General features: G+C 50.5%; 1 long non-coding RNA gene across 1 annotated transcript in view; it reads left to right on the top strand.

The window, feature by feature from the left end:
- Positions 1-12559, top strand: part of LOC311588570 — a 47428-nt gene extending 34869 nt beyond the window's left edge. The window contains exon 4 of the long non-coding RNA XR_014776262.1: positions 12409-12559. This is a non-coding gene — a long non-coding RNA (uncharacterized lncRNA). The remainder of the gene's footprint in view (positions 1-12408) is intronic.
- Positions 12560-12808: the final 249 nt, after the last annotated feature.

Here is a 12808-nt window from a genome sequence, read left to right as displayed (position 1 = left end):
GTGGGCCACCACATCCAGCTCAAGGGAGGCTCCATTTTAAACCTTTCTCATTACCACTCAGCCTTCCGTGAACCAACCCCTGAGGCAAGTGCACTTTCCTGAATGTGTCATTTTTGTGCCATCCAAATCCCAGGCTGCTTTGCTAAAGTCTGCTGGCAGCCCAGTTGGACTTGAGCCTCTCCATGGTCCTGCCTCACGTGGGAACAGAAAGGTCAAAGCTTAGAGTAAAGTGACAGATGGAAAGACAAGGCTCCTCCAGGCCTCCGAGCTCCGTGAAATCCCTCCTTATGGGATTTGCCTTGTTGGGGCCTCGAGGAGAAGCTGGGAGGCTCACAGCAGAAATCTACAGCACATACTCAATGCAGTGAAAAGGTCTGACTCCAAGTCTCAAGGGTGGGGGTGGCAGAGGGAGGGTAGGGGTGGGGTGGGGGTGGCGGAGGAGCCGAGGGGAGGGAAGAAAAGACGGAAAAGACAAGCGTGCCTGTGTGTGTATGTGTGCATGCGTGTGCATGCATGTGTGCGTGCGTGCCTCTCTCTCTCTCTCTCTCTCTCTCTCTCTGTGTGTGTGTGTGTGTGTGTATGTGTGTGTGTTCATTTCCTGCTGGCTGGCACGGTTTCTGTCTTCTTCCACCCATTCCCAAAGAAGAGGCCTTTGAACCATCCCAAAGGAGAAGCACCCTGAGTGCAGAGACATGAAGAGCTATTCCAGGCAGCAGCCACACTGGGGATTTGAAGGTGATCACCCAGACAGGTCACAGCTAGAGGAATTTAGAGACACAGCTGCGTGGAGGGAGAGGCATTGCCATGGTTTATTCCTGTGCTCTCAGGGTGGGTGGCCATGGACTATCCAGAAGTATTTCCTCACTGTAAGAAGAATAGAGTAGTGTTACTAAGTCAATACAAGGACCATGAAGAGGCCTATCTAACACACCTTCTCCCTCCTGACTGTCCTCATCTTTAAAATTATCATTATTGTGTTATTATTATTATTATTATTATTATTATTATTATTATTATTATTAGTAGTAGTAGTAGTAGTAGTAGTAGTCTGTGTGTGTGTGTGTGCGTGTGTATGTGTGTGTGTATGTGTATGTGTGTGTGTGTGTGTGTGTGTGTGTGTGTGTGTGCGCGCGCGCATGTGCACCTGTGCTTGTCGCAGTGTATGTAGATGGAGGCCCTGGGTCTCTCTTTCCACTTTCATGTGGCTTCTGGAGACTGATCTCTGTCACTAGGCTTTTGGAGTAAGTGCTTTAGCCCGCTGAGCCAAATCACCAGCTCTCCTTCATCTTGTTTATTCTTAATCTTATTTAAAAAAATTTTTTTTTGAGGCAGCTCCTCAGATAGCTAAGTCTAACCTGGAGCTCAGAATATAGTTGGAACTGGCTTTGAACTGCTGGTCCTCACGTCTCAGCATCCCAGGACCGGGGTTACTGATGTGTCAGCATGCTTGGCTGGTTGTCCTTCACCTCAGTCGTGAAGCTTCTTGTTGCCCTTCTGGAAAATCATAGACAAAACATCTTTCTTCGTGGGGTTTTCCTGTTGATAACGAAAACAGTTGTTCAGAATGGAGAATTAGGGAGTCCTGCCATCTGACGATGGGGCTTCCATCTGTAGGAGACAGGACAGCGGGGGAGGGAGTTTTGTGCCCTGAAGCCCAAGTTATCCAATGGTGAGCTCTCATTGTCGGCCACCCTATGCACCCCATTCTGGGTGCTTCTGGGTTCTCCTAAACTTTCTGAAGCTGTGGAAAGTGCATAAACGTGTATGCGCCTGTGCGTGCGTGAGTGCTTCTGTGTGTGTGTGTGTGTGTTGTTTGGTTTTGTTTTTCATTTTGAAATAGGGCTCACTGTGTAGCTCAGCTTGGCTTGGAACTCACTACAGCCCAGTCTGGCCTTGAACTCACATTAATTCTCCTGCCTCAGCCATCAAGAATCATGATGACAGGTGTGAACTAAAATGCTGTTATTTTTTTAAAATTTGTTACTACAGTTTTTGGTTATTTCATTTATTTCCTTTATTTCTTTAAGTTTTGTGATGTTGAGGATGGACCCCCAGGGCTTTGCACATGGTACGCAATTTCTCTACCGTTAAGCTACATATTCGGCCACCTAAAGATGGTTTTTGCAGCAGCCTCTGGACACATGTATACTGGGATTCCCAAGCAGGGTACAAATTATGTGGTAGTGGCAACAGTGTGGCTGGGGGAAGCTTCTGAGGTGTCCATGATAGCTAAGTAACCACAAGACACCACATCCCTCCTTGACTCCTCCTGTGGTTTTCTTGGCGGGAAAGGAGGGTCCTTGTGCCCCATGCTACGCAAGCACACTACCATTGAGCTACACCTCAGCACTCCCCCCCCCCCCAGAATGATCTTAGTTGGCCTGCTTCATAGAGAACCAAGTGAGATAAAGTTTGGGAAGTTGTTTGCAAGGATAAAGGGACACGTAGCTGTGACTGCTGCCAGCCTTTGCCTCTGTGGTTGTCAGGACAGTGCCCTGCCAGAAGGCGTGGGAGGAGAAGGCCTTCTGAAGCCAGCAGCAGTTGGAACTCTGAGTGGAACATGGCCGGCTGAGCCTGCAGCCCACACAAACCACCCACCACCCTCCTGGCGGGCTTGCATGGAGCCCCAGGAAGGGCAGAGTTTCTGTGGAAACTAGAGCCAGCCATGCCTGCTGGACCAGGCTGGCTAGGGGTGGGGGCAGCCCCGTGCCACATGGTGTGGACCACATGGGCATGGAGGGGGAGCGACAGCTGGAGGGTAGGGAGCTGGAGGTAGCCCGAGCCTTGCTCCAGCCAGCTTGCTCTGGGCCTAGGGGCAGCCGCCTGCTCCTGGCTTAGACAGCTCATGGCGCGGAGGTGGAGGGGGGGGCCTGGATGAGGTTTGGACAGCCCGTGGGTGGGATGCCAGCGAGGTCTGGGGCCATCAGGCAGGGCAGAAGGTACACACTCTCTACCCAAACCAGAAGGGAGTGGGTTGGGCCTGGCAGCTCCTGGCTGCCTCTTCTATGGAGGAGGCTCCTTACCCTGCTAGCGCTCTGGGACAAGACCATGGGTCACCCCAGTACTTCCATTGTACAAAGCTAAGTCCCTCCTCAACCCCCCCCCCAATTTCTCTCTCTCCAGTCCCCCTGAAAGTACATATGGGTCCTCTAGAGACTTTTCCAGTCTCCTCCTGTGAGTTCCTTCTGTGTCGTATTCCCTCAGGCCTCCCTTTTGCCTGACTACCCGAAGCAAAAGGCGGCATACAGGAATGAGGCCACAGAGAGGTATTTGGGGGTGCATGTGGCCACTTTAGCATGTGAGGCTTTATCTTCCTAGACACCATCCTCCTATGGCCTGGCCTCTAACAGTACCTCGCGACCTGTGTCGCCATCTGTCGTACACGCTCTTAGTCCGCTTCGAGCCACACGGTGTGGCTTTAAAATCAAGTTTCTACACACGGCTGTTGGCACCAGCAACCCTGGCTTCTTTCCCCTAAGGAGTTCGAGGCACTTGTTACTTTCCTTGTCGCTTTGAGACAGGGTCTTGCCATGGAGCCCACATGGGCTTCAGCCTCGCAACCCCTCTCCCGTTTCCATGGTTTTGAAAGGGCATTTAGTTTGTCTTGTTGTTGTAGTAATTGGAGTCTGTGTGTGTGTGTGTGTGTGTGTGTGTGTGTGTGTGTGTGTGTGTTGTCCTCTTCCTTCTCCTTCATCTTCCTCTTCTCCTCCTCCTTCTCCCCACCTCTTCCTCCTCCTTCCTTTAACAGCATCTCACTTTGTACAGCCCCAGATGGCCTCAAATGCATGGCTTCCCTCTTTCCTGGGCCTCCCAAGTGCTGAGATTACAAGCAGGAGCGACCACACCTGGCTAACCGTTGGCTTCCTGGTGATGTAACTGAATGCCACAGGCGGGGGCCCTTATCAAGGATGGAGGTTTATTTAGATCATGGTTTTGAAGAGGATGTCTATAAACATGGCCCAAATGTCTAATGAGGATGCAGTGTGGTGTCCAGAGAGCCAGCTAGCTAGTTCAGGCTACAGGGGGTCAGCCTCAGGACTTTACCCAATCCTAATCACATCCCCTCTGCAAGGCCTCACCCTCAAATATAAACTTGGGGCTGAGTCTCCAACATATGAGTTGAGGGGACCACAGTCAAGAGCCTCAGCTTTCTCATGCCAGGCAGAGGAATGAGATTTCTTCCTAGTGGAAAACTCAGTAGTAACCAGAGTGTAGAGAAACCATGAAAGTCTCATCATGCATGTTTCTTTTCTTTTAACTCTAACTCACGAGCCCTTTAGAATTACTTCTAGGTAAAGGTCTTTCATCCAGCTGGAACTCTCTGCTTCCCCCCCACCCCACCCCCAGGCTCAGGACCCTGCCCTCTCTCCTTTCCCTGGCATTCCAGCTGTTCTCAAAAGAGGCCCAGGACCCTCTGCAAAACTCTCTTGAGACGTTGTCCATGGACACTCCTTCCCTTGGTAGGAAGGGGCCACATGATCCTCGGAGAAGTCGAGGGACTTGCTTGAACAGCTGGTCAGGAACCATGCTAAGAAGCAAGGCTGTGCTCACTCACAGGTTCTGGCTCTCGCAGCCTCGCTGCCCGTTGCTTCCCACATCCCCCTCTTGTTTAGTCGTACGGGCTGAGGACAGCACACAGTTCAAACCCTCTGTTTCTCGCCCCAAGCCCTCACTGCAGAGTAATCCTTCCCTCTGTGATTCTCACAAGCCTGGTTAGGAGTCAGCCTTCCCTCTGTGTACACTCAGGCTCTACATACCTGCCCAAGCTTCTCTCTAAGGCTTTCCTAGCTATCCTGAAGCAGTGCACGGTCATCATCACAGCTTGCGTGCTGCCCCCTCTGCAGTTGCATCACAAGAGTCTTTGTGTGATGTCCTCTGGCGCCTCTGTGGATCTGTGAGCATCGCAAGGGTAGTGATCAAGTCATTTGTCATAATCTCCATTTACAGAACTAGATTCTAATCTATGTGCCAAATAGGTTTTTCAGAGGGGGTCTTCAAATAGATGAATAATAAATATAATTATTTCAAGTAATTAGATAATGGTAATTATTATTAGCTTAAGTAAGAACGAGTTGTTATTGGCTTGTTTTTCAGCTGTGGATGCTCACCCTGGTGGGGCAGTGGGTGCTCCTGGCTCTACACAGAAGGAAGAGGCGATGGGTTACAAGCTGGTTTCTAGGACTCAGTGGATTTTTGCCCATGAATTGAGATTTGCTGTGTCTTGCTCTGACTTTACAAGTAGGATATTTTTTAGGTGTGGTGGGGGGTTCTGATGAAGCACTGAGACCCTCTCTTGGCAAGCCACCTCTTGGCTCCACGTCTCCAGGGGAGGTAGGTCACACAGCTAAAGAGTCAAGCTTGAACCCCAGATTGGAGACATCAGCTGAACCAGTCACCCCCAGGGGATCCATCAGAGGTTAGCCAGTATAGCTCACAATGTGGGGTTTATGAGTGGGAAGGTAAAGGCACCCCATTTTTCTTTGAGCTTTTAAGTCATTAAACTGATGATACAATCAGAGATGACACACTCAGCCACTGCAGCGCAGAAGCACCTGGGAGGAGCTCCTTAAATGGGTGGACGGTCAGAGCCACTGACAGGGGCTGGAAGGTCCCGTCCAGCATGAGTTAGAACCGCGCGTGTGTGTGTGTGTGTGTGTGTGTGTGTGTGTGTGCCCACATGTAGGTAAGACAGGGAACCCAGGTTGTCCTTCTACCCGAGACTCTCCTGTCCCTTCTCCTTTTTCCTCCTCCTCAGGAGCTGAAGGTTGACACGTGAGCCACCACACCTAGATGGGATCTAGCTCGTATCTTTTCTGCAGCAGGTCTTGCGGGACACTATCTTCCCTCCATCACCGTCCACTGGGATACATGGGCTTCGATCTTTATCAAAGTCAGCTGCCGGATAAGTTAAAAGCCAAACCGCAAGTCCCCTAAAGTCAAACAGAAATGGGTGGGGGCGCTTCCTTTATTTGCATTTTGGGGACCAGTTCTTCCTTGTGATATTGAGGAAGAGCAAGGAGGGGTGGGTGAGCAGATGCCCCGTGATGGCATCATCGTAAGGAAGCCGCAGTGTCACCTCAGGTTAGCTTATCCTTTTGCGCAGAGTGGGCAGCAAGCCTTACACAGGCATGGGAGCGGGAATGGGGGTGGGGGGCGCCCAGCTACTTCCCAGAAGTATGTGCGCCACCCCTTTGTATAATGAGACCGAGTGGCTTTAAACCCAAGGGTCATGGCTGCACGGGGCAAAGGTTGCCAGTGCTCAGAGTCAGGGGATGAGGGGCTGCCTGGGAAAGCCTGGAAGCTGCCAAGTGCCTTCCATCCAAGGATCCCAGTGGTATTCTGAGGAAATGGGGGGATACCATGGAGCGCAGTGGGAGAAGGCTATTGATGGGAATGAGCTCTGTTAACATTCTAGAACTTTCTCTAGGGTGGTGAGGGTGGGAGGGAGGGTGCTTATTTCTAGAGACCATCCCAAGGAAGAAGAGATAGACAGGTGGAGGTCACTGGCCCTGGCCTGAGCCCCTGAACCCTCAAAGCCCAGTGCTGCAAGGAGAGTGCCCCACCGGGGAAACAGTACGGTACACTTAGGATTCCTCTCCATCAGAGGTGCCTTACCAAGCGTGGTGGCTATCTGTGTTTTATTCCCACCAGAAATAAAGATGAAGTTTGGTATGGTAGACTCAGGATCCACAAGGGGAAATCTAAGTGCCCATGAAGTCCCCTGTACTCTGCCACTGTTTACCGATCTCTTGTGAGTGCAGAGCAGAGCAGGGTGGCACCATACGGGATGAGAGGGAGAGGCAGAGGCTGGTGACTTGGCAAAGTTCTCTCTGTCTCTCTCTTCCTGTCTCTCTCTGTCTCTCTCTGTCTCTGTCTCTCTGTCTGTCTGTTTGTCTCTCTCTCTCCCTCCGTGTGTGTGTGTGTGTGTGTGTGTGTGTGTGTGTGTGTGTCTGTCTGTCTGTCTGTCTGTCTGTCTGTCTGTCTGTCTTGCTTCATCTTGCCATTTAGGCCTCTGGAACCCCAGCAGGTTTCACCCAGCCTGATAATTAAGCAGCCCTTCCTTGTTGGTCTAAAAGCTCCCACACACCAACAGAGAAACTAATTCCTTCCTGCTTAGACTCCTGGCCTCTGAGACCCAACAGCAGTTCCCTGGATGGTCCCATCAGATTAGAGGAAAGCTGTCCATTTGGGACTGTTCTCATTCCAAAAGCGGACTGTCACACCCAGCCAATCTTCTAATGGCTGCCGATCATTCTTTCCCACTGCAACAGGCTTCAAAGGGATCAGATATGGCAGCTGAGTCCTGGCTGAAGGAGAGAAAAGAGGTCCACATCCACAGTGCCACACAACATGAAGTCTCCTGGGGCATCCCCCCCCCAAAATCACATAAAACGAACGGGGACACTGGAGTCAATATACAGGGGATCAGTAACCATGCCCTGTGGGGGCGAGGGAGCCCACTAAGATTGTAGAAGGTGAGATTTGATTCCAAAGTTTGGCGGACATAAGGGTCCTGGTGGGGAGAGGTATGGTGGATGGCCTGCCCATGCATGGGGAGACTGGAGCACAGGAGTGGAAGCAAGAAGTGCGTGTCTTGGAATATCAAGTTCTGGATGAGAGAAGGGCACGGCCACTTGGGCTGATGTGTGTGCTTAGCGAGAGGAGTCCAGTGATGCTGGAAAGGTGATGTTGGAGATCCAGCCGAGATAAAGAGGACCGGCAGAGCCACAGGCACCGCCCTCCCACCCTCCCACCCACCCCCACCCTCCCACCCACCCCTACCCTCCTACCCCCATGCAGGGCCACAGAAAACCCCAGCATTGTTCTTTGCTAGGAATCAGGATGTGAGCAAAAGCTAACAGTAAGGGGTAGTTAAGGTCTGGGTTCTCCCAAGAGCTCTGATTGCACAGCCTGGCCTGGCAAGATGAGACCTCTTGTGAGCTTTCTCCAGCGTGCTGGCTGACCTCCAGATCCACAGGCTCCCAGGCGTCAAGGAAAACCCCACAGAGTCCCTAGCAGGGCAGACAGCATGCTGGGCTTTGAGGACACAGCTGGGGCTCCGAGGGCTCTGACACAAGGAAAGCTTTACCTGCATCTCAGAGCAGACGTTGAGAGCCTGTCCCTGAGCCTTGTTCCACGCAGCTTCTCAGCCCATCAGTCATGCCTTGCCACGCCCACCTCCTGCCTCCATTCTTTCCTGGCACCCCTCCCCTTTAGGTATGTATGCTAGACTCACAGACAAGTCAGACGGGACACCAGCAACCCTTTCCCTCTGCACCTGCTCAGGAATTAAGCATCTTGCACTGTCCTTTCACCTCATGTCCCCTCTCAGTGCCTCATTCCTGTAAAGTGTGCTATAAGGAGACCATTGGGCCTTAGTGAAGGGCTTGATCATTAAAGCTATGGTCTCCAAATATGCCTGAAAGAGTGATCAGCATGCATGGGTGCTGGAGGGGAAGAATAAACTCCGTTGATTATTTCTTGATTGGTTTTTTTTTTTTTGAGACAAATATCATTGTGACCCAGGCTGGCCTTGAACTCATGGCAGTCATTCTACCTCAGCCTCCCAAACTCTGGGATTACAAGGAGGAGCCACCATGTCTTTATTTAGTTATTTAGTTAAAGATTATGGCCATACGGCAAAGGTTTAGTTATTAGTGTATTAACACTGGCTCATTAATAATAACAATGTGCCACATTTACATGAGGAATTAACAAGGAATATTGGGATCAGGACATATGGGAATCCCCTGGACTATCCTTAAAGCCTTGTAAACAGAAACTTGCAAAACAAAAATGCCACAAAATATCATTTTTTATTTTTTAATAAATCTTATGTGTATGAGTGTGTGATATATGTACATTATGCATGTTCACATGTGTGGGTGGACGAGCACACACGTGTTTGCATTTGTGCAGTGCGTGCATACACATGTGCACAAGTGTTGTGGATTCCCGAGGTGGAGGTTAGGAATATTCCTCCATCTTCTTCGCCTTGCTTATTGAGGTTAGGTTTCTCAACTGAACCAACTTGTTTGGGGGATCTTGTCTCCCTCATCTAAGCACTGGGGTTGCAGGTGGGCTGCCATGCCCGGTGGGCTGCCATGCCCACCCAACAGTTAGGTGGGCTCTAGAGATGTGCAAGTGCTTTAACCACCAAGCCACCTCCACAGCCCAGTGCCATCCTTTGTGTAGTCAGTGTTTCCATGTGTACTGTGCTGGCCACGATGCCCTCATAAAGACACGGCAGAGCCCAAAGCGTAGGCTCGGTGGTGTGAGTGGGATGCGAGTCAGACAGAAGTGTCTGAAGGCAGATGAGCAGGCTGCTCTGAAGTCTTTGCCTCCTCAGCCACGCAGGGCTCAAGCCCTTCCTTTATACTCCTCCTCGGCTGGTAGACTTGTCCTCATCTACAGAGTCCAAGGTGTACATGTTCCAGAGGCAGCCTGGAGGAAGACAGCTAAAAGGGCAGATTCAAGCGTTCACATATTATTTCTGCTCAAATCCCACTGGCCAGAACTTTATTCAAGTGGCCTGTGGTGGCAGAGGAGCATGAAACAGGCAGTGTGCACTGTGTGTGGCATTTGGGGGGTAATTATGATGTGACATTGGACAATGTGGCAGCTAGCATACTTTGCCATATTGATAATTTTTATTTTAAAATATAATTAATATGTTATAATAATAAAATAGCTAGCTATTTATATATTGAGACAGTGCTCAGTCTTTCTGGTTTTTTGTTTTGTTTTGTTTTGTTTTGTGTTTGTTTGTTTGTTTGTTTGTTTTGAGACAGGGTCTCACTACAAAAATCCAACTGACCTGGAATTCCTTATATAGGCCGGGCTGGCCTTGAAATTTCTATCTCTGAGTACTGGGACTACCGAAGAGAGACACAATTTTTTTTTTAGCTGATAGGAGCGCAGAACCCAAACATTGAAGCCACCGGTTTAAAACCATGGCCCACATTTCTTGGATTGTGACAGACGTTCCCTTCAAGGTCTAGCCCAGTCTGCAGCCCATACGTGGATTCTGTGCCAGGCAGTGCCCCGCCCAGCCGTGTCTCCTCTGAGTGTGTTTGGAAGATTCTCACCTCTCCCTGGTTGTGGGAAAGCCTCTGCTTTCTTGGCAGGGTCTTCACTTTAGTCAAGGAGACTGGGAGTATGGAAGAGAGGTGCAAAGGGCAAGGCCAGCATCTGAGTAAGCCAGGCAGACAGAGAAAGCAACAAGGACAGATAGAGGAGGAGAGAGATAAGATGGAGTGACCAGACATTGGGCCTGGAGCCCAGGACAGAGGCCAGGAGGAGGGACAGTGACAGGGTGAGGCTGGTTGGAAGCAGGGGGGTGTATATGTGAGGTCACCATAATCAGGAGGTGGTAGTACCCAGCTCAGTCTGGGAGGGCCAGGCACAGACAGTGTCGGGGACTTACCCAGGCATCTTTGTCAAGGTTGTTGCCTCCAGGATCATCAGAGAAGGGAAAAGGCGCTGGACTGGAAGTGAGGTTCCCTCTGTCCTCTTCCTACCACGCTTACCTCTGCAGTCCATCGCACAGATTCTGCAGGCTCTGTGCTCAGATTATGGATTAGGCTTATTGGTGAGTCTGTGGATTGATCTTCCTGGACCGTTATGTGTTTCTAACACTTCCTCTTCGGTGCTCACACAGCCCTTCAAGTCGAGCAGATGGGGAGGTGAAGTGCAGGCAATAGTTTCCACCTGGGAGAGGCTGTGGACAGCTTCATGGAGGAGGTGTCCATCTCTAAACAGAGGAAACGATGCCAGGAGGAGGAAGGCCCTCATAATAATCAGGGAACCTTGTGGTCCAAGGTGAGGATGCTCCGGGGTGGGGGGTGGGGGGGTAAAGTGAACAGCAGAGCAGCAAGGAAGAACCGATGGGAGGAGAGGAAGCTGGGGCTGCGCCCAGTATTGGGAACAAGATTGCAAGAAAGTGACTTTCTTCAAGAGATAAAGGGAGGTGTTTTGTGTCCTGTCTGCAGAAGATAGGGGCAGAACCAGGTGTCTGGAACTGGGTCTGGGAATGGGCCACCTTCTGTGCACACAGCAGACCTGGGCACTCAGGTCATCCTTATGACCGTAGAGTGACCATAGGGAGCTGGAGAACAGATGCTGTCAAGTCACACGTGGTCCCTGCCAGCACTCCATTGTTGTGGTACTCATCCATCATTATTTTACTAGAGTTTTTTTGTTTGTTTGTTTGTTTTTGTTTTTGTTTTTTGAGACAGGGTTTCTCTGTGTAGCCTTGGCTGTCCTGGGCTCACTTTGTAGACCAGGCTGGCCTCGAACTCACAGCGATCCACCTGCCTCTGCCTCCCGAGTGCTGGGATTAAAGGGGTGCACCATCATGCCCAGCCCCTATTTTATTACAGCTTTATTCCGCTTGCCAGGTCTTTCTGTTTGACCCGCTGCATTCTCTCCCCTGCCTGACACAGTCAGTTCTAATTCTCTCTGTGTCAGGAGCCTTTTCCGTTTACTTTCCCTTCTCTTCTCTCCCTTCATACTGTTAGGCTTCCCCTTGCACACTTCTCCACTTGGCACATTCAGCTACACTGGACACACTTCTGCTGTATGGTCATTAGGCACCGTTGATGGGTGTGCTGGTTGGATTTTATCTTCTTGACCCAAATTAGAGTCACCTGGAAAGAAGAGGGGACCTCAGTGGCAGAATTGCCTCCATCAGATCACCTCATGAGGAAGTTGCTTTTAGCCTGCGTTTTACCACAGCATTAAAATAACTAATACAGTGGTGACTGAAGGAGACAGGCCACGGCTTAAACAATAGCACCAGTTGGTGGCTTGATGGCATCATTGGAGACCTGCTTTTCATCATACCCTCCTGCCATCTTGCTTGGGCTTCACTCTTGGGCTTGTTGTCTCATGGTTACAAGATGGCTGCCGCAACTTCTGGTCATGCCTTCTCACAGAGCCATGAGCAGAAGCAGAGGAAAGGAAGAGCCTCCTTTGAAAATTAAAGATGTCCTGTTTAGACTGTCCCTTCTAGTTTCTCCTGCCACATCATTGTCTAGTGTTTAAACACTGGGGGGTGTGGGGGTTAGAATGGGATTGTCTGAGTATCCTGGACTAACCAAGATTGATGCATTAGTGCCGGGGACTGGGGATGAGCAGGATCACCTGCCTCTGCAGTATATGTAAGCAGCAGTGTCCTCTGGGTAATGGCCTCTGTGTTGGTCACTTTTCTCATTACTGTGATAAAGTACCTGGTAAAGGCAGCTTGGGGGAGGAGGGGGTTGTTCTGGTTCATGGATTGAAGAAATATCATCTGTCCTTCTGGGGAAGGCCCAGTGATGGGAGCAAGAAGCATCTGGTTCCATTGGATTCCTAGTCAGGAAGCAGAGACAATGCTGATTATCCACTGACTTCCTGCTTTATTTTCAGGCCCGGACTTCAGCACATGAACTGGTGCTACCTGTACTCAGAGCGAGCATTGCCTCCTTCAGTTAAACCTCCCTGGAAACCCTACCATGGACACATTCAGGGGTGTCTCTGGGGTGACTCTGCATCCTGCCAAGCTGAAATAAAGATTACCCATGAGGGCTAGGCTGTGGTGGCGCACACCTTAAATCCCAGCACTGAGGAGGCGGCAGCAGGCTCATCTCTGTGAGTTCAAGTCCAGCCTGGTCTATAGAGTGAGTTTCGGGACAGCCAGGACTGTTACACAGAGTAACAAGCAAGCAAGCAAAGTTTAACTGAAGGTTGTCCAAGCCAATGTTTTGCCCAAGTCCAGACTCACATTCTCCACTTTCTTCTGGATATTTTCACTTGGATAGCACAAGTC

Source organism: Acomys minous, assembly GCF_964271855.1.
Source record: "Acomys minous genome assembly, chromosome: 17".
Lineage (NCBI taxonomy): Eukaryota > Metazoa > Chordata > Mammalia > Rodentia > Muridae > Acomys > Acomys minous.
This window is presented reverse-complemented; position numbering and strand designations above follow the sequence as displayed.